This window comes from Pinus tabuliformis, chromosome 3_1 (genome assembly GCF_031772625.1).
Source record: "Pinus tabuliformis cultivar Carrire ecotype Pingquan chromosome 3_1, CPIR1, whole genome shotgun sequence".
In the NCBI taxonomy this organism is placed as follows: Eukaryota; Viridiplantae; Streptophyta; class Pinopsida; order Pinales; family Pinaceae; genus Pinus; species Pinus tabuliformis.
The window spans coordinates 392,241,620-392,267,422 of NC_142301.1; the positions used below are offsets into that span (position 1 = coordinate 392,241,620).

At 35.9% G+C, this 25,803-nt stretch overlaps 1 pseudogene; it reads right to left on the reverse strand.

The window, feature by feature from the left end:
• Positions 1 to 25,803, reverse strand: part of LOC149187368 (phosphoenolpyruvate carboxykinase (ATP) 1-like) — a 78,942-nt pseudogene that overhangs the window by 32,433 nt on the left and 20,706 nt on the right.

Genomic DNA, 25,803 nt, shown 5'->3' on the forward strand with positions numbered 1-25,803 from the left:
ACAATCCCATAATATGCCTGTAAAATTTGTCAATTTCAAGGTCAACCTTGGGGTCAAAGGGAAGCTTTAGGTCTGCCATCAAACAAGGTCAAAGTGCCCAGAAAAATTATGATATCCTTGCCCCTGAATTCGACCTCCAAGATAGATCCAAAAACCCAAGTCAAACCATGCCTAAAATAAAAAAAGTCAACAATGGTTAAAGACCCTATTTTTGTTGCTACAACATCCTCCAAATTTTGGGCTATATCTAAATTTTGGAGCCTGATTTGACCTTGCAAGATTTTGTTCTAGTAGAAAAAGACATATTATGCATATCCTCTAAGTTTTCTAGTCCCTTTGTGAAGAAAACCTAAGTGTCGTCTTATGGTATGGGAAGTGTCATACATTGTGAAAGCAGAGTTATGTTTCACTTCAAGAGTCATATTTGGTACCAGTGAGTCCTATCTATTATACGCACATGTATTAGACTCATTCCAAAAATTTTAATCATTGTTGTGTCAATGTCTTCACTATCATCGCAAAGTGTATCTTAAGTGTCACAATTGGGGGAGATTGTTGTTTTGCCATCACATAAAGGGGATCATGTTGATTCTGGGTGCCAAGTGTTCAATGTTGTGTCTTCAATTGTCTAAGTGTGTGATCATGTTTAAGTCTTATCCTAGTTTCATATCTGCCTCACTGATCCCATACTTACTCAAGTTCTAGAAAATCTCATGCCCGACCAACCTAGACTCACTCAACCCCTTTGAATTGTGCATTGTGTAGTTGTGAGCCTCAGTCATGCATCCCTCCCTCCTAGAACTACACAATCGGCAGTCACTTCCTCCAAGGACTGCGCATTGCACAGTCACAGTGCTCAAGAACTTCCTCCTTCTCTCTAGAACTATGCAATCTTACCTCCCATTCAGTCTCTTTCTATGTATTGTGCAGTTTTAGTCAGCAATATGTCTCTCTATCTATCTAAATTGCACAATTGCACAATTCATTGGCCTAGTCTCTCTCTTGAACTATGCATTGTGCATTCATAGTGGACACGCCTACCTCCCTATGACCCTCAACTACACAGTCTTTCTTCTCAGGCCTCCAGTTTTTACACATTTTGTAATTAGAATCATCAGTCTCACATGCCTATCCTCTGGAACTACGCACTGCGCAATCCATAAGCCTTCCTCTTTGTCTAGTATCCAGCTCCAGGTCAATCAATGGTTCTCATGAAGAAAGTTATACTAGGATATTTATGGACTAATGTTGTCTTGTCATGGGTGAATTTCATCTGCAGGTATTATACTTTCACATAAAAAGATGATGCTCAGAAAGGAGGAGAAGGAGACTATGCTAGAAGACACTTATGAAGTTGTGAAGACAATATGATCATTGAACAAGAAGATGAAGGGGCACTATATTGCGACAAAAGTTGAAAGACCAAATCATAATGAAGACTCCCTATATTCAAGAATTTTGGAGGAGGAAGAGGAAGAATATGCACCATCTTTCATGAAGACACAAAGATAGCAACAAGAGAAGAATCTTGACATTAACACATCACCATCAAGTCCATGTGTTATGAATAAAATATATATAAAAAAATAATATAAATAATGATAGACATAAAAAATGATTAATTAACTAATAGTTAGTATTGAAGAGGCATGCTCTAAGTACATCACTGTTTGTGAAGTGGTACCTGCCTAGGCATATAAGCAGGCCCTTGCCCTCATTTCTAATCATCTCACTTGTATTCAAATATTCTTATATATAATTACTTGTCCTACAATGGATGTCTTTGTCTTCGAAGTGACCTAAATATTACTGCATATACGAACTTTGTTCGTTACATTGATATCAGAGCATTCCTCTGAGTATACGAACTTTGTTCGTTACATTGGGCTCAAAGCATTCATCTAGGTATACAAACTATGTTTGTTACACCATGTCATCGATGTCAAGTCATGTCTTGTCAAAGTGTCATCTCAAGATTCATATGAGTTATCATGTGCCACCTCATTTGTGGATATAATTATGTAATTTTCAATAAAATGAGAAATGTAAGTATGTGGAAGTCCAAACATCACTTATAGAATGTGAAAATTCATGTAGAAGTCAAAGGGCCTCATGAGAATTCAAAAGTCATGAGGGGAGCTCAAGAGTCACAAGGGAGGTGAAGAGTCACTTCATTCATTATATATACACCCTCATAGCTCAAGCAAAGGACTTTTCACCTTGGCTTCTTCTACTAGGCATTAGAGAGGAAGATGTTTCATTTGGAGAGCAAATGGTGGCTTAACGCTCCACTATTGGAGCTAGTGGTGTTCATTGTATCGATGTATCTTGGAACTTTCTCTTAATATCGTAAATGTTGTATGACTATTCTTTGAATGTTTGCAATATATGTTGTTGTTATTTTGTACTAAAGAAAATGAACTATTTCATTGGCTTTAGTGCTCACTTTGTTGAATGAGATTTTTATTTGTTTTAACGATCATTACTTCTATTTAAACTATTTCGTTAGTTGATTAATGATTCTTTCATATGTATGTGCATGTGTCTTTATTAAAACAATAGTAATAATTTTCTCTTAAAGACTCACTTTCATTTCCTTCTCGTGAAATAACCTTGATACATTTTGCAATTGAACATTTCACAAGGCATACTCACTTGTTCATTCAAAAGTACATGTACATTTCTCTCTTGTGCTAACTATTTGCATCAAAGGAAAATATTTAAGAATAATGGAATTCAAGCCATATATCCAGAAGGACTCCTATACCAAACAGTGTGAGGTTCATATCGAGGAGAACCCTTGTATGTTTGCGGGTTCCAAACCATCAGAATTATGGCACTAAAAGGAGGGAAACCACCTTTTTATGGTTGATAACTCACCACATCCTAACAATTCATCTTCCGTGCAAGGTAGTAAGGCACCCAATTCCACTCCAAATCATACTCTTGAGGTTACAGGGGAGACTTCTCATCTTAATCTAGGACAAGCTTTTGAAGTTACCTATGATCAACTCCAGACACTTTAGCCTATTACAAGTTAGTTTGCAAGAGTTCTCTATTTACTTCTGGTTGCTACTATTCTTCCTCATAAGCCTATACAAAAAGAAAAAACTCGCAGTGGTGTATTGGTTTCTTTAGTGGAAGATTTGGTTAGTGCCACCCTTGAAGAGTAGTAGATTCTAGGGAAATACAAACCAGCAAGGGGAACTTCCACCTATTGAGGAGGATTTAGATGGTGACGAGCTGGATTTTCCTTTCTCCTATGAAGAACAACCTGATTATAACGAAGATTTGAACAATGAAGAATAAGCCGCTTTGGAATTAGAAGGTGAGGAGGAAGAAGAAAAATAAAAATGGTTGATCAAGGCTTGGATTGGATGGCCCAAGGGCTACTTGCTCTTTCGGATAACCTTCACAGCATGCCTAAAAACCTGGAAAAGTTGCTTTCAAAGTTCGATCCTGATAAGAATACTAAGGCCAAAAACCATATTGATAATTTCTACATGCGTTTACAAATGCTTGAGGTACATTTTGATGACGTTGCTTGTAGAATTATTTCATACACTCTAGAGGGTAGAGTGCCAGTATGGTATCACATTCTCCCAGCCAATTCAATCCATAGTTGGAGGGATTTTAAGAAGTTATTTTTGGAAAATTTTGTTGATGATATGATTCGAACTTAAAAAGGAACACAAAAAATTACAGAAATAATCATAAATACAGAGATGCAGCAGAAAAACACTTCATTTCATTAATAGAAAAATATTGAACTATGCTTACAAACAGAATGGAACTAAGATAGCTCGGGCGATGGTAGCTTATCTCTAAGAAGAGATGAGGCAGCTACATGCCTATGAGTTGTGTTACAGTGAGGCTCAAGGGCCTATTTATTATTGAAAAACATGAGAAAAACCTATACAACCAAAACCCTAACCCCAGGAGATGTAACACCAAGAGTTTGTGGGCCCCATTGGGGTTAGTTGGGCAGCCAACTTCCCGAGGTCGTAACTTGGTCTTATTATCTCGATTTGGCATGTACGATACCTTGTTGGAAAGGTCTCTCCAAGAACTATAAGTTTCCCCGCAAGCTCTTGCCTATGGTTATGGGCCTGCAGCAAACCTAAGAAAACGTCGTTTAGGGGGTCAAAACTGCTCCGGAAGTTCACGACCCAAAAAACTGCTAAAAATAGTAAATGTTGAAATAAACAAGCAAACATATGAAACTAACTAGAGGGTCTATGTGGAATAGGCAGGTGGCCACCAATATCCACCTAGATCATGATAAAAGTCTTTCCATGTTGTTAAAAGAACTAGGTAGTCTTAAGATGGGGGACAGGGGAAAAGTGAAAGATTTTAATTAAAGATTTACTCGTTTATTGAATAAGTTCCCCGTAGATGTGCAACTGCATGATTCTATCACAAAAGACTATTATATAGCTACCTTGCTATCTAATATTTTTGTTATTGTTATAAGAGCTGCAAAGGATACTCTAGTCTTGAAATTTTGTAGGAGTTATTGCAGTTGAAAAGGACGTGCGTTCTATTGGAGCCATTGAAGATCCTGAAGATTCTAAGGACTCGAAAGAAATTGGTAAGAAAACTTAAGCCTCTTCCACTAAAGCCAAAGAGAAAGATTCCTTTGATATGGAGAGCTTAGCCAAGTCCTTGAAGTTACTCACTAACGAAGTATTTGAATTAAAGAGAAGGTCAAGTGAGGCATCTACCAATAGTAGTTTGTTTAAGCTGCCTTTCTTCAAGAAGAATAACAATAACCAACCAGTTAAATCTGCTCAGAGCTCTAATTCAGTGTTTAATGTTGAAAGTTGGGGAATGGATAATTATTGCACTTTCCATCAAGAGAAGCATTCACAAAAAACATGTCCACAATGGAATAATAGCATGATTGTTATGATGACTAACTTCATAGATACATTGCTAGCAGATGAGCAGCCTGAGCAGAGTGAAGAAGCAAGTGAACCTACCGTGACTAAGGAAAGTTTACGTGTTAGACACTCAGTGAATACATTTGATGCCATATATAATAATTGTAAAAAAAAAGCGTTGATGAACCTCCAATGAGTGAAGCTCCTCCTTAGCAAACAACTGGTCGTTATAATTTGAGGAGCAAAGGACTTATTTCTGAGGAAGAGCTTAAGAAGCAATTGTTGAGAAGGATTATACCACCTTCTAATCCAACTTAGAATTCGCAAAACAAGTCTAGAAGTGCTCCTCCTTCTAAGAACACTCCCACAATAACAAGAATAAGTCCATCACTCTGGAAGTTTCTGTTGTCGCCAAATTTGACCTCAATTTGAACTTGGCTCTTTCTGTCGATTCTGCCTTGTGCATCCCTCTCCATATGACTTCCTTTTATATTCTATGACCAAAAACAGCTCCCTCAAATATTCATATTTACCCTACTACATTAAGTTACATTAGTCACTATAACTTATAGAAATTATTATTATAGAAATTATTATTGCATTAAATAAAAATTTGAAATCCTAATCTTAAATTAATTTTTGCATTAAAAACTTTATAGCTATAAATTATAATTATAATTATCATTATAATAATATAAAATTAAAATTAAATAAATTAAAAATAAAAATAAATTAGTTAATATAAAAAATAAAAAATAAATAAATTTATTATTATTAAAATAATTAAACATTAAACAAATTTTAAATAAAACAATATTACCTATAAATTAAACATTCTGTAAATAAAAAAAATTAAATATTAAATTAACAAAAATACAATTTAAATTAATAAATAAAAAATATCAAAAATTAATTAATGAAGATATATATATTTTTTAAAGCACTTACCCATCCTAATTATAGAACCCACCGACCTTCCATTGATATTCTCACCCGCGTTTCATATAACAAGAAAGTTATAAATAAAGAATTAGCATAGTTTTATGCTCCCTCCTTTTCATAAGAAAGTAGGTTGGAGCGTAATTAAATCAAACATATGGTTGAATATAATATGCCGTTTAAAAAACATAAAACCCCACACTCCCTTTTCCCATGAATGGATGGTGTGTGAAGTTAACCGGTGGGCAACGAATATAACATTCCGTTATTTATATTGTTGAAATTTTTTTAGTTACCTAGTTGATCTTCAATGTTAAAAATGAATTTTAAGAAGTAAATTCTTACCAACTCTATTGTCATAGTGGTCTTTATTTACATTTATGTCCTAAGCTTATAAACACTATATATATATTTTCTTGGTGCCAATCAAGTTAAAGCTCAGTGCATTTTTCTCTATTCTATGAAGTTAAAATTTTCATCATAAAAGATGAAGATGATGGTATTAATGAAATATGACACAAGAGGTACTCAACCATAAGTCCCATTAACATCAATAACCACCACAAACCAAAGGTGGTTTATCTTATGAAGTTATAATTTTCATCATAAAAGAAGAAGATGATGGACCCTACCCATTATAGGGGTATTCCATTAACATCATATCAATAACCACCACAAGCCAAAGGTGGTTTAAAATGCATGACAACAATACCTAAATATAAAGAAAAGGTTCATGTGTTATCCCTATGACCAGACTATAGAGTCAACTTGCTAATGCTACCTCCATGTCCAACATTGACATCTAATAATTGAAGATAGAAAGTTGATGCACGGTAGCATAACTAACAAGTGACTAAGGGTCATTATGTTAACTTCAAGGGATCTTTCAATGTTAAGATAGAAAATTGATGCATGGTAGCCTAACTAACAAGTGACTAAGAGCCATTATGTTATCTTCAAGAAAACTTTTAATGTTTAGCTAAAACCCTCCGACCAACTAACATATTCACTAAGTGTGTGAATAATGAGTGAAAACCTCTTAATAACTTGAATGTTCTAGCAAAGAAGAAACCATTATTAGTATAGTGTTTTCTTGAACAATTGGAATGCCTCCAAACATTCTTCTACTACAAATAATATATTATTATTGATTATACTCCAACAGTCCCATGGAGTCATTATCCATCATTAAATTATTGACAATATTTAGATGACTTCTATGTGCCTTGAATTTTCAATGACTAGGTGCGAATTCTTTTTATACACAGTTTTAGTTTTAGGTCAAGTCAAGTTCATGAGCAGTCAATCAAATACTAGAATAGATCTATATTAATCTTGTAAACCTTTATTTATAAGTACAAAGAGATAAAAAATAAACCTTGAGAAAAAACAAAATGTGTATCTTAATTATTTTAATCATTTATAAATATGGGGTTGACATAAGTAATTCGCAGAGCATTATGAAAAAAGAGAAACCATGGATTTTAAGACAATACACACTATGAATTTAAGAAACCATGGACAAGAGGACATAATCATTGCTACCACTTTAATAAACCCTCTTTAATTAAGAAGAAATAAAAACAGGGTGAAACGAAATGTTACTACTTGGTACACTTCACTTTTGCTATGTAGAAGTCCATGATCTCATAAACAACTTCCAAGAATGCAGACTCACTCCATCCAGACAGAATTGCTTCCTTTGCCTCCTCTACAATGTTCTCAATCACAGATGACTTCTTGAAGGACTCTCGAGTCTCTACACATCATACAGGCAATCTCATATGGAGTAAGACCTACTAATGCACTCTTAAAATTAAAATCACACATAATGAGTTAATTCAATTTAATATAAATACACCATCAATAAAAACTTCATATATATATATATATATATATATATATATATATATATATATATATATATATATATATATATATATATATATATATATATATACACGTAAATGAATTATACATAAATAATTAATGCAGTGCCGAAACAAGTAGAAAAAGTAGCTTGAGACTCCTTTATGTCGTCCTCTGTGCCTATTACCTGTCCACCCATCCATATTTGGAACATCGTATAAATATGTGCACACCATCACGATCAAAATATATACACAAGCACACAACTTCATCCAATAATACAATAGGAAGAGGTTCCAATATTACAGTAAGAAGAGAATCCTTAAAGGTTATGTGTGTATCAGTTATGTATATACCAGGGTTGCGTATCCACTAATAAAGTGATACATCATATGGGGCAGAGTCAGTTTTCTAACTGGTGGCAAAACACCAAAGGGGTCACAAACGAGCAATATCACATTTTTGGGATGAGGGCCCATGCAAGGTATTTTTGTGTTGGGCATATATTCGATCGAATAAGATGCCCTTGTATTCTCTAGAAAAGTCAAGCGTCGTGAATATCAGATAGAAAAATACACATACCATGAAAAACAGTATTTAGCAGTCATGCACTATCTGTGGGTGTCATAATTGTTTCATTCACATAAATTCACAAGGGATGGTGTCTTACCTGTGACTAATTTGTCAGCATAATCAACTTCTCTAGTGTGCTCGTCAAATTTCCAACACTACAAAATAAATGGTGTAAATGAAAATCCCGCTTGATTTTTCTGAACTACTCAAAACCACTGACGTTAATTAAATAAAGCACATATTTGGTGATATTATACCAGTCCCAAACTTGATGGTGTTCCAGATGTCAAGCTCCTTTTCCCACGAGAGATCTATGCATTTGGCATAAGAACCTCCTTCAATATTAGACACGTCATTTTCACTCCAGTAGTGTTCATCATCTCCAATCAGGAACCTGTTATGATCTGTCGACAGATTGGTCTTACTAATACCTGTAATAGAAATATTGAAGTGTCAACAGTTCGTGAAATTTGGATGAATATGTTTGCCCTGGGATAGAAAAAAAGAACACAACTTGTGAATCTCACGAGATTTGCAGCTCTCTTGTTTGATTCACAATACCTGATAATCCAAAAAACATGGCGACATCCCTGTCCTTTCCCATATTACAGCCAGAATGCAAGGAAAGAATTTGTCTCTTTGGCATAAGATAGTGCATCACGCCAAACAAACCCTTCTTCATTTCTCTGGCATAATGCGTACACAAAAAAACTATTTCTCTCCTACAGAGATTAAGGTCTATGTTGGTGGAGGATGTCATGTAGTGAGTGTAACGGTTACATGGGAATTGGGTAGCATTGTATATCGTGAAGTCTAGGATGGGACCTGTGATCACGAGCAGAGAGTATGGAAGCATGACAGTAATTAATACTTACATGTTGTGCATGAAAAGAGCGTGATATGCACACGTTGAGACAATTATGACTTTGATTCGATTCTCAGGATCATAGTTTAGGAACTGCTCATTCACAAAGACCTACCATTGATAAAATTAAACAATGATTCTATAATGCGGAATAAACATAGAATCGAAAACTTAAATGCCCAAGAAAAATACCTCCGGCCATTGATGTTGCTCTTGCTGCAAACCAAACTTTCATGTTACGCTTCCGCAGTCCACTTCCTTTCTTGACTGAAAACAGCACTCCAACTTCAATCCAAACTCATTCACTGCAGGATTTCTACAGCTTGAAAGCGGAAAACCCTTACGGTGTTGTAAGAGGTTGCACTCTGGACGCAAGTCAAAAATAGAGAATGCTTGGAGGAAAGAATGTTTATTAACATAAATGTGCATTACGTAACACAAAACAAGGTGGATAACTATGAGATAAAGTCATATTACAGAACTTGCATATATCAGTTGACGCAGAAGTGAAATGGAAAAACAAAACCCACGTAATTGATGGCCAAGAATATTTTACTCAGAAGCGGGGTCACCTAACAATGAGGAGCAGCAATTGTTGTCTTGTTTTATCCACGCCTAAAAATATCGTAACACAATCTTCATGCAAGCAAAAAGAAAAAGAATACAGAAAATCTGAAGGCACTTCCAAGCTCTTCTCTCTCAACTTGATGGTGTAAAACTGAAAGGGATTGAGATGCAAGCTTGGGGACCAAACAGAAATATATATAGCCAAGCGTCCATCAAGCTTTTGTTGGCTATGTGTCAGGTGTTCCACAGATCATGGTAGAGAACTCCAGATGAAGTAATGGACCACTTCAGAAGCTCCCAACAAGAAATTAATTAACTGGAGTTGATTTCCGTAATTTAAGGAAATTACTACAGTTGGTTTCCAGAAATTAAGGAAATGACTGCAGTTCACTTCCATAATTGTAGTTAGCAGTTGGGAAAAATTAAAGGAGCTTAACATTCTCCCACTTGGTCCATACTTCCAATCTTAATGTCTCATCTTAAAACCCATTGATAATCTGTATTAAGTAATAGATACATGAATCATGGCGATAAGTCCTCTAATGATGAGTATTATCTTCCATGTATTACTATGTATTTATTCTTATTATAATTTATGTGGAAACAATTTCTTCATGAATAAACCTTATGTTTATTCTTGGTCCTTCTTAAATGAACTTTCTCAAATCAACTTAAGGTGCACATAAATATGAGAAAAACATCACAATAATTAATAATTTCATCAAAATAACATTGTCCATACAATGAGAAACTACATAATGGAACCAAGTCCCATATTCATTACATGATCCGTGAATTTAAACAGTGGCATGCCCTTAGTCAAAGGATCAGCAATCATCAACTCAGTGCTGACGTGTTCAATGACCACTTTCTTTTCTTTAACACGTTCCCTTATAGCTAAATACTTAATGTCAATGTGTTTATTTCGACTCCCACTTTTGTTGTTTTTAGCCATAAAAACAACAGCTGAATTATCACAATATATTCTCAATGGCTTAGAGATATAATCCATAATTCTAAGCCCAGAAATGAAACTCTTAAGCCATACACCATGTAAAGTAGCCTCAAAACAGGAGACGAACTCGGCTTCCATAGTGGAAGTGGCAATCAAGGTCTGCTTGGCACTCCTCCATGATACAGCTCCACCGGCCATCATAAAAATGTATCCTGATGTTGATTTGCATGAATCAACACATCCAGCAAAGTCAGAATCTGAGTAGCCAATTACTTTCAAAGTGTCTGTCCGTCTATACATAAGCATGTAGTTTTTGGTTCCTTGAAGGTACCTAATTACTTTCTTTGCAGTTCTCCAGTGGTATAAACCTGGATCACTCAGAGATCGTCCCAACATTCCCACAACAAATGCAATGTCAGGTCTTGTGCAGACTTGAGCATACATTAGGCTTCTGACAGTAGAAGCATATGGAATGTTCTTCATTTGTTACCTTTCAAAGTCGTTCTTCAGGCATTGGTTCAAATTGAACCTATCACCCTTCACAATGGGAGCTACACTTGGTGAACAATCCTTCATCCGAAATCTCTCTAAAATTTTATTAATATAGGTTTCCTGTGACAGACCCAAGATGCCTCGAAATCTGTCTCTATGGATCTTAATGCCAATGACATAAGATGCCTCACCCATATCCTTCATATCAAAATTTTTAGAGAGGAATTGTTTCACCTCATGTAGAAAACCCTTATCATTGGTTGCTAGCAAAATGTCATCCACATATAAAACAAGAAAACAAATTTTACTCCCACTGACTTTCAAGTATCTACATTGATCCATAATGTTTTCTACAAAACCAAAAGAAGAAACTAGATTATGGAATTTCAAATACCATTGGCGGGATGCTTGTTTTAAACCGTATAATGACTTCTTGAGCTTGCAAACCAATTGCTCACCATCACTAGAGGGGAATCCTTCAGGTTGTTTCATGTAAACCTCCTCCTCTAGATCTCCATTGAGAAAAGTCGTTTTCACATCCATTTGTTGCAACTCCAAGTCAAAATGGGCTACTAATGCCATAATAACGTGCAAGGAATCTTTCTTAGATACAGGATAAAAAGTCTCCATGTAGTTGGTTCCTTCTTTCTGAGTGAATCCCTTAGCAACAATTCTTGCCTTGTATCTCTCAATGTTGCCCAATGAGTCTTTCTTTGTCTTAAAGACCCATTTACATCCAATGGTTTTTGCACCATTAGGCAACTCAACAAGATCCCAGACTTCGTTACTCTTTATGGAGTTCATCTCTTCCTTCATGGCATCGTACCATAATTCTGATTCTTTGCAACTCATGGCTTGTGAAAAGGACTCGAGATCATTTTCGGCTCCAATGTTGTAGTCAGATTCTTGCAAATACACAACATAATCATCAGGAATTGTTGATCTCTTTGGTCTAGTAGATCTTCTTAATGTTGTACCATCATCTTCCTGAGAAGTATGTGGTTCAACTTGTTGTTCAAAAGTTCTTGGCAACTCTTGAACTACCTGATCTACTGGAATGTTGTCAGCAGCTTGTGGAACTTCAACAGTTGGTTGTTCAACACCAGTTTATACTTGAGGGGTGTTATGAACAATAACCAATCTATCACTTGAGGTGGAAGGTTGAAACTTTGAATGATCCTTCTCAAAAACTATGTTCTCGGTTTGATCGCTCCCACTGATCAAGTCATTTTCAAGAAACTTTGCATTTCTTGATTCCACAATCCTAGTGCTGTGAGATGGACAATAAAATCTGTAACCTTTAGAACTTTCAGCATATCCAATGAAATACCCACTAATGGTCCTTGGGTCCAGCTTCTTCTCTTGTGGATTATAAATTCTCACTTCAGACGGGCATCCCCAAACGCGCATATGTCGTAAACTCGGTTTCCAACCTTTCCATAATTCAAATGGCGTTTTAGGAACATTCTTGGTTGGAACTCGGTTTAATATATACACTGCCGTCTTAAGTGCTTCAGTCCACAAGGATTTAGGAAGATTGGAGTTGCTAAGCATACTCCGCACCATGTCCAATAATGTTCGGTTTCTTCTTCCTGCTACACCATTCTGGTCGGGTGAACCAGGCATGGTGTATTGGGCAACAATCCCATGCTCTTGAAGAAATTTTGCAAATGGCCCATGTGCTTTTCCATCTTCTATGTATCTACCATAATATTCTCCACCTCTATCTGATCTCACGATCTTAATTTGCTTGCCGCATTGTTTCTCTACTTCGGCCTTAAAGATCTTAAAGGCATCTAATGCTTCGCTCTTTTTATGGAGCATGTAGAGATACATATATCGTGAGTAATCATCTATAAAGGAGATGAAGTATCTCTGACCATGTGAGTCCATGTCTGGACTACATATATCAGTATGTATGATCTCTAATATGTCTGAACTCCTATTGGCACCTTTCTTTGACTTGTTGGTCTGCTTTTCCTTTATGCAATCCACACAAGTCTCAAAATCAGTAAAATCCAGAGTATTAAGTACCCCTTCATTTACCAATTTTTAATTCTTTCTATGGAGATATGACCTAGTCTCCAATGCCATAATTTAGAGGAATCTTCATTAATAACACATCTTTTAGTGCCAGTGTGAACATGCATTGAATCATAAGTGACATTGTTTTGTAAATTAATGTAGTAAAGACCATTATACAAAATACCATTCCCAACATAATCAGATTTATAAAATAGACTGAAAGATTTTTCTGAAAAGTTAATGGAATATCCAAAAGGTACAAGCCTTGAGACTGAAATCAAGTTTCTAGAAAAACTTGGAACATTAAAGGTCTTTTCTAATTCTAAAACAAAGCCACTACTTAAAGTTAAATAACATGTTCCTATAGCTTCCACATGCGAGCCCATCTTGTTTCCTGATAAGATGCTTTGCTCACTTCCCACCGGCTTCCTTAGGTTTTTCAAACCTTGCAAGGAATTCGAAATGTGAATTGTTGATCCAGAATCAATCCACCATGTGTCAATATTGACGTTAACCATATTAGATTCATAACAAACAAACGAGATTAAATTACCTGTATCCGCAAGCCATTTCTGAAATTTGGCGCATTCCTTCTTCATGTGTCCCTTCTTTTTACACAAGAAACACTTGGAATCCTTCTTGATATCGGCTTGGGGAGGTACTTTACCTTTCCCTTTCCAATTGGCTTGAGATTTTCCCTTTACACGCGTTGCCAGCATTGCACTTTCTCCCAGTTCCATCACCAGTCTCTCTTCCTCTTGAACACACATGGTCATGAGTTCATTAATTGACCATTCATCCTTATGTGTGTTGTATGAGATTTTGAAAGGTCCGTATTGGTGCGGAAGGGTGTTCAGGATGTAGTGCACCAGGAAAGATTCTGATATTTCAACCTCGATTTTCTTCAATTGAGCCACAGTGTCGCTCATCTGCATGATGTGCTCGCGCACACCTTTCACACTAGTGAGCCTTAGGGATGAGAACTTCATGATTAGGGTGCTTGCTAGTGCCTTATTTCAAGTGACGAATTGATCATCAATGGCCTTTAGCAAGTCTCAGACCTTTTCATGATGATCAACGGAACCACGAATACCAGCTGAAATTTTAGTCTTCATGAACATCATGCTTAGGTGATTAGATCTCTCCCATCGTTCATAAAGCGTGATGTCCGCTGTAGTGCCGGTATTAGTGAGTGTCGGTGGTTCATCTTTCCTAATACCATAGTCTATGTCCATCCACCCCAAATGAAGGAGAACCCTCTCCTTCCAAACCTTATAGTTATCTCCCTTAAGTTCAGGGATATCACAACGAATTTCAGAGAAAATTGCAGATTGTACAACTGCATCAAAATTAAAGATCACATGCTTATGTTAAAATTGAGGCCTAAATAAAACTTCATGTTTTACCAATGTAAATCATGCTCAAAATTGAATCTAATGACATAAAAATTGCCTGTGGGCCAAATTTCTAATTCAAGCAGATTCAATTATTCTTTATGATAGAATTTATCAAATTATTCACTTAATTCATAACTCTAAGAGTATATTATGATGATAATTTGATATAAATTCTATCTTAGTTTTGAACTTTATGATAAAACTATTGATTCATAATTCCTATGGGTAAGTTATGAATATTTTATCCTAATTACATAAATATAATAAAAATTCCTATGGGATAAAATTTATTATATTTAGTCTAATTAATTACAATTTAATGTCTAAATAATCTTTATGTGATGTAACCAATCATAATATATAATTTTATTTAGTTAGAGATGTTGTGGCTATTCTCTAATTAATTAAAATTATATGGATCACTAGACATTATTTCTTACATGAATTTCATAAACAAAACTATGCACAGTACTTCACATTTCATGCTAAGTGAAATGACATATACACAGTTTAATATGAAGCAATTTAAAAATATGAAAAGCGGAAACAATTACCGCACTGACGAAACACTTAAAAATTTACTTATAAAATTATAAACAAATCTTAACCAGAGTAAAAATAATGTTTCGTGAAAAGAATAAGTCAAAATGACATTTTAATTTTATTTATTTATTTATTATTTTTTTAACTACCATAAATGTCAGCGTTACTGTAAACAACAATAATAATTCCTATTTTTACTTAATTAAAAACAAATTGTACAATTAAGTAAAACACACGAAATCAAGAAACTCCAAAAAACCCTCATTTTAATGGGAAACACCAAGGCAGAGATAAAATAGGTGCTCTGATACCAAATGATAAAATTAAACAATGATTCTATAATGGGGAATAAACATAGAATCGAAAACTTAAATGCCCAAGAAAAAATACCTCCGGCCATTGATGCTTCTCTTGCTGCAAACCAAACTTTCTTGTTACGCTTCCGCGGTCCACTTCCTTTCTTGACTGAAAACAACACTCCAACTTCAATCCAAACTCATTCACTGCAGGATTTCTACAGCTTGAAAGCGGAAAAACGTTACGTTGTTGTAAGAGGTTTCACTCTAGACGCAAGTCGAAAATAGAGAACGCTTGGACGAAAGAATGTTTATTAACATAAATGTGCATTACGTAACACAAAACAAGGTGGATAACTATGAGATAAAGTCATATTACAGAACTTGCATAGCTCAGTTGACGCAGAAGTGAAATGGAAAAACAAAACCCACGTAATTGATGGCCAAGAATATTTTACTCAGAAGCGGGGTCACCTAACAATGAGGAGTAGCTGCCGCTGTCTTGTTTTATCCACGCCTAAAAATATCGTAACACAATCTTCATTCAAGCAAAAAGAAAAAGAATACAGAAAATCTGAAGGCACTTCCAAGCTCTGCTCTCTCAACATGATGGTGTAAAACTGAAAGGGATTGAGATGCAAGCTTGGGGACCAAACAGAAATATATATAGCCAAGCTTCCATCAAGCTTCTGTTGGCTATGTGTCAGGTGTTCCACATATCATGGTAGAGAACTCCATATGAAGTAATGGACCACTTCAGAAGCTCCTAACAAGAAATTAATTAACTGGAGTTGATTTCCGTAATTTAAGGAAATTACTGCAATTGGTTTCCAGAAATTAAGGAAATGACTGCAGTTCACTTCCATAATTGTAGGCAACAGTTGGGAAAAATTAAAGGAGCTTAACAACCATTCCCAAAACATAGCATCCATCAAGACAATCAGATTAAAAAATAAGATAAACAAATAAATCATACAATCCTTTAATTTCATTCTGCAGAAATATATATTCAATGAATATATTAGTCTACCTTCTCCAAAGAATTGAGATAATCTACAACCCTTTCTCTGTTGACTAGGAATGTATGCTCGTCCATCTCGGTATTCGAAGATCCCCTGCATAAATAACCAAAAGAGTGGAAAAGGATGCTTAGTTTTCAAAACCTTGCTCACTGCGTAATCAACCAAAACTCAAACATCCCCCAATTTGACTAATAGCTTCTACATTCATATTCTAAATAATGGTGTCCCATACTTACTTGCCCCACCATAGTTCAGCGTCGGTCGTCTCATCCATAACAACACGCTTATCTCTAGGAGAGCGTCCAGTTTTGGCACCCGAAAGTGTTTCCAGAGCACTAGTCGATGTAATGAATGAACCTTTCTCATATTTTAATGGTCTGTTTGTATAGCTCTAGCAAGATTCATATTCACACAGTAAAGCCAATCCCAACAAAACCTAAAAAGGAAAAAATATTAAAATAGACTAAATATGACATTCCAAAAGCTTAATACATACAGGCAAATACAGTAACCCCAGATAAAGTAACAAAAAAACCAAAATCTTGTTAACATTGAAAATCCACTCGCTCAGGAATGAATTATTGTTAAAAAGAAGTGAATAATTTTCATCTACACAAACAGGTCGCTAGTCATGAAAGAGTCAGTGCAGATTAGAACACCGATATTTAATCGCTCAAAACCACCAAAATATGCACGAACAAAACCCCTTCACATTTTAAAAAATAAATATAAATATAAAGAAAAGTGGTGCAGACACAAGATCAAAACCAAAGCCTTATATAGCTCCAGAAGACTTTACTGTCATACATCAAAGAAACTGAAAAGCAGTTGAAAAAGTAAAGAGTGCATTCCGAAGCTTCAAAATGCCCCCCGAGAAAATTATCTTCTAACATCTCTAATTCTATTGCCTCATCCATGAAATATTGTTCGACATCTAAAATATCGTAGCCTCAACAACGAAATATGGTTCAAAACATAGCCTCAACAACGAAATATGGTTCAAAATGTGAACATTTTTCATCTACATTAACATATCTTTTGATAGTGAAGGTTCCAAATCAGCTCAGCATAGCGTTTACCTTTTATAAATTTATATATCCATAATTCACACTCTCACTATAACCCATATATATATATATATAGATATATAATTTTGTCTCATAACACCCTTCCGCATAAAACATCATCCCATGTGGGTGAGTGAAAACCCATAAAACTTAAAACAGAGGATTTCATCACCATAAGTAATGTCTAGGCACACAATAGCCATTATGGCAATAGATTACTAAAAGTCCAAAAGAGTTTTGTCTTAAGGTCGCTACTATGACCCACTGCAGGGAGAATACATCCATAGTCGTTGAGAATCAGATCATCCATTGAAAAATCCCAAGTCAAATTATTCATATCATATTTCTGCACTCGGTCATCGATGAAAATACACTATGCTCAAGAACAAAGCACCCTTGAATATAGATTTATATATATACACAATGTAGCTACTATGACCACCAAGGATTCTCCTTATAGTAATATTACAACAAGAAAGAAAGAAATGGATATAATAACGTCTCAAATCTTATCGATTTTAGGGGCTTTCATGACAGGATTGGCCTTGAGAATGGCGAGGTGGTCCGCGGTCTTGTAGTCAAAAGAGTAGTAATGCATATCAGAGTACATTTGTTGAGCGCAGAAAAGGTCACCACAGCAGCACTTAAAGCCCGCCATCCCCACCTGCCTGTTGCACTCAAAACACCTCTTCTTTCTCTTCCTCGGTTGTTCCTCCTCATCCTATTCATGTTTCTCCACCTCTCATTCTTCTGAGTTGGATGGGGTAGTGCCAATGGTTGTCTTCTCTGTTGCTACTGCTTCCAGCATCGGGGCATCGCTACTTGAGGGAAATGACACTACGGGAAGCAGAATCGATGGTTGCTCCACATTCAGTTGCTGAAGTGTCGTTTGTTGGGGTTTCAAGTGAGAATAAAAATAAGGTTGTTTGTCGTTAAGCTCTTTGTATCACTTGGAGAAAAATTTCATAGTGGTCGCACTCCCAAAGAAGGCGCAATTATTCAAGCAGTGAATAGGCCCTTCCGACACTTGTCTCCCACTCCCTTCCTCTTTCATTTTTGACCTCTCCTGTGACACCATTTTCCAGATGCTACTACTTAAGCCCAAGTCTGAAGGCGCAGAAAAGCAAAAGAAAAACCCTGAGATAACTTCTGCCAAATCGAGTCAAGCCCTTCCCTCAGCCCTCCTCCTATGCAAACAGTTTCACCAGAGAGACCTCGAGCAGAAGAAGAAGAATCGCAGAGAAAATCCTAGCAGATTTTTTTTTCAAGCTCTCTGCCCATAACTAAAATGCCCTCCATTCTGCCCGCCCGTAACTGAAGACCGTGACAAATACAGTTAAACACATGTCAATGAAGTGGAATAGTTATTCCCACTGTCGATTTGTCTCATTGCACTACCACCCAAGAGATAGTTGTCAAATTATATTGAGAAGGGTAGACGAAATTTGGCGGTGCACTGATTTAAAATGAAATGAAGGTCTATCAGCCTAATTAACCTATGTATATATATATATATATATATATATATTGAAATTGTAATATTATATATAAAATTTTAATTTTAAACTTTATATTTATATATATTATGTTATTCAGACTTTATATAAGATTATATTGTTAATGATATTTTAAAAAAAATATTAAAATTTTATATTAAAATAAAAATTTGAAATTTATAATTAAAAATTTAAGACATATATAGATTTTAGATTATATTCGTTTAAACTTACAATTTTATTTCTAATGGTTGGATGGAGATTGTGCAGGCATACATTCAGTTGCAACATGGGAGGAGCATTGAAAGAAATTTATCAATGACTTTAATAATTTGAAATTGTTTCCACATTGAATGTTCTGGAAAATCAATTTATGTATTACATATAGTGTATAACCTAATGTTTTCTTATAGTGGAAAGGATTTCATCAATTATTACCTAAGGTTTTCTCATAGTTGAAAAGATTTCACTAGGTTTCACTTCAGATAAAAAATAAATTTCATTAATAAAGGTACGTGAGACATATTATAAGGAAGAAATTATTAAGGGTATGTTTATAGTTTGACTTCATTTTTCATGATGTTTTATATTAAAAAACTAATTAAAGTCTTTTTCTTTCTAATGCGGGAAAACTATTTTAAAGACTTTTTAATGTGAATGATTTGAGAAAATCAATTAAATTAAACGATATGAAGAGAGTTAACAAAAAGTTACGGAACTAATTCTAGAAATTATTTTATTTTTCTTTTAATTATACGAGCAATTGTGTTTCCATTATCAAACATTTATGTATAAAAAAAACTCTCGTTATTCATTTGCAGGGGATTCATTCAATAATTTATGAAAGAGGCTTTGGGAGAAAGGACTCACACTTGGGAAAAGTCTGCCTACCCCTGATGTATAGGCTAGATCCATGAGGAGTTTGTGATGTAAAGTGATACATTTTTTAATAAATAATTCATTTTCATTTTCTTTATTTACATGCACTCTATTTATTTATGTCTACTCTTTTTATTTATTTTAAATATTCTGATTTAATTTAGTGACTTATGAACCAAACTTGATCAATTCATGTTTCACTTAACATTTACTTGGTTTGTTGCTTTCTAGGATATGCATATTATCTGGAATGATGAGATTGAGAAATTTATTCAGTCTATTGTAAATTAAATATTATAATGGATAATATTAAATATTTTCTTACAATAATTCATAAGGAAATTACATTAATCAGAATATTCATTTTATTTCTATTTTTACGTGTTCTTTTACTTAAGGTTTACTAGTTAAACGTATAAGATCTTTGATTTAGCTTGATTAGACAGAGAATCTTGTGCTCATAAATTGATTTAATCTTTTTATTCATGCCTCATATGCCTGCTTAGTTTAAATAATTTTCAAACTAGTTTATCCTTATTTATTTATTTTTAAACTTGGTAGATCCTTCTTTTTCATTATAAAATAAGTAAACAAGTTACAAACATATAGATCCTGGTTAGGTGGTCTCAACTTGTCCAACAAGAAACCAATTATGTTGACCACCTAACTGCATCATAAGTCATCTAGTAGCAAAAAATACTTAGTCTATCTATCCAAGCTATATAAACTTGATTGTCATGTCCACAACCATATTCTAGCTGTCTATACATATATATGACTGCAAACTGTAAATTAAAAGTTATCCGCATGGAAACTAATCAAAAAAAGACTAAGAGTTAGCATTCTACTCCTCCTGCTCGGCAAAAGCCGAAGCCACCGGGGCCGGATCTTTTGCGTTAGAGCCTGGAAGCTCAATCAGCACGAACATGCATGGGAAATATTTCTCTATACGATCTAGGCAGCCATCCTATTTCTGAAATTGAAATTGCAGTTTTTGAAAGTCTTGATTATAATTTGGAAAGTCCTGGATAGCATTCATCCAGATTTTCTCCATTGCGTTGCCCACAATGCATTTCATGAGCCTATATAGATAAATGGATTGTTTGTATTGTGTCTCTTAACCTTTGGTGTGTCTCGGGTCCAGAATCGGGATCTTTCAATCCTCCGTGTTCGATGCCTCCACACTCACTTGGCAATTAATATCTCCCTCCCATTCTGGTATGAGCCATTTGATTTCCCCTCTGGTGACACCCCCATACATAGTCACCGCTTCCTAGAACAAGTTGGCCATGGGCTTTTTGCCACGACATTCGCCCGCGGTGTTCGACTCATCCTCAGCCTCGCTCCCCCGTAGTCTCTTCCCGCAGCCCTTGGTAGTCATTGCTTGACCCATAGCCTCAATACCCTTGTACCTTTCTCCCACCTTCAGGTGTTTTCCAGAGACAAACCTCTATGCTTTTCTCGGCCAAGGAAAGTTACCTCTCGGCTGACCTATTATGGGAACAAGAAACCATAATTTCCAAAATGTTAATTTATGTATTGCCTTCATCCCAAGGTTCTGCCAATGCAACAAATCTGTCACCCGTGATTTATGCGCATAACCCCTGAGCGTAAGGAACCTCCACCCGAGACTCCCAAGACGCCCCTACATGACCCCTACCTTACTCATGTTATGATTGTGGTCTTGGAAGCGAGGTGCATGGCCACCCACCAAGCTTGTAACCCAGAGGCCAAGCCTGCAGGAACCACGCCCCTCATCTCTTGTGCCCCTTGTTAACTACCTCTACCCCCATTCCCCCTGACTTAGCCTCCACATAGCGTGACTCTGATCCTTCCCGTGATACGACACTTGAACCCCATCCCATACAAGACACCATGCTCATAGCTTACTAACCATCCCCCTTCCCAGTAGCTGGCCTGGCCAGCATTCCCTACGTGTCAATTCCCCCATTGCAGAAGACCCTGTTGGGTGCCCATAATACTAGTGATTACCCCATTACTATTGTAGTTATACCCCTTATTTATATTGTTGTGCCACTACTACCCCCATATTGTTATTTCTGTGCCCTATAGAATCCCTCTATTGTTATTTTTGTGGCTTTATATTATTATTGTTAGGTCGGCTGGATTATATTGTGACTCCTTAGACTCCTATATATAGAAAGGAGGTTTTGTCATTTGTATCATCCAAGAATTGTTCATTTATGTAATGTAAAGTAGGTTGCCCCCTCGAAGAGGCTGAATTCTAAGGCGTTGATCTTTATTTTCTATCTTTTCTTGAGCTGGTTTCATAACATTTGGTATCAGAGCTTTGGATTCTAGGGTTTCGCTGCTCCAAACAGGTCATCGTGGCATTTTCGCTATAACTTTTTTTCTGTGACGTTTCAGAAGTCGCAAAAAAAAACCCATTTGAGAAGAAATTGCGCTGAACCTTGGGTCCGAATTTCAGATCTTTTCGCGTGATATTTGCGGAGATATGCTCTGAGGAAGTTGGTCTTTTTACGGACTCCTGAACTACATTCAAAACAGGTGACCTAGGGAAAATCGTCATAACTTTCTCTCTGGGGATCGGATTGAAATTTCATAAAAAGGTACAGAAAGAGGACGGACTGTAGTTTCTTGTATATCTTTTTCAGAACCAAAGGTCGAAAATTGTACACGTGGCACTTCATACAAGTTAACTCTTCTGGAAAGGTCTATAATCAGGTCATCTTGGGAGATTGTGCATAACTCTTTCTTGGAGAATCCAATTTGGATCAGACTGGTGGCATTGGAAAGAGGACACAGAGAGCTACTATAGGTCACAATTTTAGAACTAGATGATTGAAAGTACAGAGATACATCAGAGGCAATATCAAGCTCCTACAAAGTGAAAAAAGGTGTGTAGATTTTTTTAAATTTTTGCTTAAGCTTGGTTTGAAAATTTATTTTGAAGGAATTCAAAGGGCATAGTAGAGCATTATTATCGGTAACTGATGTCCCGAGGAAAGAAAATGCAAACACCTAGTAAGGAACCTCAAAGCTCTAGCATGACTCATGAAGAAGAGGAAGAAATGCAACATGATATATCAAAATTACAAGACCAAGTGCAACAACTCTCCCTTGCACAAAAAGGAACAGAATCTAAGATGGATGGTTTAAAGAAAGGTGTAGAAGCTAAGATGGACTGTTTAAAGAAAGGCATAGAAGCTAAGATGGATGGCATGGAAGCTAAGGTGAATGGCATGGACGCTAAAATTGATGGCATGGATGATAAGATGGAAGAATTGAAGATAAATATGAATAAGATGCTACAAGAAATGGTCACTAAGGGTGAAAGAGTACTAAAGGAAACTCATGATGAGAACAAAAGAAATGTTAATCATGATTCCATAGACTCTAATGTTGGATCAAAGACTCACCATGTTCCAAAAATCGATATGAGGAAGTTTGATGGCAAGGATCCCGCCACATGGATATTACAGATGGAGCAATTCTTCGATCTCAATAATGTGCAAAACACACAAAAGGTACATATGGCAACTTTATATTTGGAACCAAATCAATTTGTATAGTATCAATGGCTTTGTTCTCGTAAACAGTTTATCACTTGGGCAATTTTTACGGAAGAATTGATAGCACATTATGAGGATACAAAAAGCAACACTTTTTTTAGCCAATTGATAAGTCTCAAACAAAAGGGTTCAATAATGGAGCACAATGAGGAGTTCCAAAAATTGAACATAAGGGTAAAAGATATTCCAGAGGAGCATAGGATTGATGTGTTCATAGGGTCTTTAAAGGATAATATCCAACATGATGTGCGCCTTTGGGAACCTGATTCATTAGAGAAGGCATTCAGGTTAGCAAGAAAAATGGAAAGCAAAATTATGGCAACTAGGAAGCATACCATTCACAACTATAAAGACGGAAGTGTTGTTGCCCATAGTCTTCCACAACCTACAAGGTTGACACCACAACAATTGGAAGAAAAAAGAGCAAAAGGGCTTTGTTACAATTGTGATAGCAAATACACAAAAGGTCATAAGTGTGGTGAGAAGAAATTATTCTACATAGATTGTCAAGAGGAAGAAGAAAAGGAGCAAGAAAGGTCAAAAGAAGAGGATATATTCCAGGAACAAAGCCTAGATGAAGAACAAATAAATCCGGCCATATCTTGTAATGCATTGGCGGGAATTACCACTCCTCAAACCATCAAGATAGAAGGACAAATCAAGAAGAAAAAGGTAATAGTGTTGATTGATTCAGGAAGCACCCACAATTTTATTCATTGTAGGGTAGCAAAAGAATTGAATTGCTTCCTATATCCAGCACCAGAGTGTCAAGTGATGATTGCAAATGGAGGAACAATAAATTGTTCTGGAAAGTGCCATAATATCAAGCTATCCATGGGAGAATATGTATTGACTAGCCCAATGCTTTCCATTCCAATGGGAGGTGTTGATGTTGTACTAGGAGTCCAATGGCTACAATCCTTGGGTACAATAGCTTTTAATTTTCAAGAACTTTTCATGAAATTTTCTGTGGAAGGAAAGGAAATTGAATTAAGGGGTATTGCAGGGAAACCAGGAAAGATAATCAGCTCTAATGGCATGACAAAGCTTCTAAAAAAGGAGCAAAGAGGTGTAATTGCACAATTATGTTCGCTAGATGTTTCCACATTGGAATCATCTATTTCTCCAGATCTCCAAAAAGTCCTAGACAATCATTCCAAGGTATTTGAGACTCCCAAAGGTCTCCCACCTATGCGTGATCATGATCATGCTATTCATCTGATTCCAGGAAGTGTTCCTCCAAACATCAGGCCGTACAGATATCCATATGTCCAAAAAAGTGAAATTGAACGTATGGTTGCAGAAATGCTAGAAGCTGTTATAATTAAACCGAGTCAAAGTTCTTTCTCAGCTCCAGTAGTATTGGTGCACAAGAAGGATGGATCATGGCGCATGTGTCCAGATTATAGGGAGCTCAACAAGCTCACTATTAAAGATAAGTTCCCCATTCCTGTCATTGATGAATTACTGGATGAATTGCATGGATCAATTTACTTCACCAAGTTGGATCTTCGTTCGGGATATCATCAAATCAGAATGAAGATTGAAGACATTCCGAAAACGGCATTTAGAACTCATGAGGGTCATTATGAATTTTTGGTCATGCCTTTTGGCCTTACCAATGCACCTTCAACATTTCAAGGTTTGATGAATTCAATTTTCAAACCATTCCTTAGAAAATTTGTGTTAGTATTTTTTGATGATATACTAATCTACAGCAAGTCTTGGAAGGATCATGTTGAACATGTTGACAAGGTGCTACAACTATTGGAGGAGAAATAATTATATGCAAAAAGATCCAAATGTTTCTTTGGAGTCCAGGAGGTGGAATATTTGGGTCATATTGTATCTCATGAAGGAGTTAAGGTAGACCCTAGCAAAATTAAAGCCATTAAGGAATGGAAAATCCCCACATCCATAAAGCATCTGCGAGGATTTCTTGGGTTGACAGGGTATTATCGCAAGTTCGTTAAGAATTATGGGAGAATAGCAGCACCTCTAACAACATTATTGAAGAAAGATTCATTTTCATGGACTCCGGAAGCAACAAAGGCCTTTAAACATCTTAAAGAGGCAATGTGCCAAGCACCGGTCTTAGCTACACCGGACTTCACAAAAACCTTTATTGTGGAATGTGATGCTTCAGGAAATGGAATTGGTGCTGTTTTAATGCAAGATGAAAGACCCATTTCTTTTGAAAGTCGTCCAATCAAGGGAAAGTTTTTAAGCAAAGCTATTTATGAGAAGGAAATGTTGGCAATACTCCATGCACTTAAGAAATGGCGACCCTACCTAATGGGAAGACACTTCAAGGTAAAAACGGATCATGATAGCCTTAAATACTTTTTAGAACAAAGATTATCCTCTGAAGAGCAACAAAA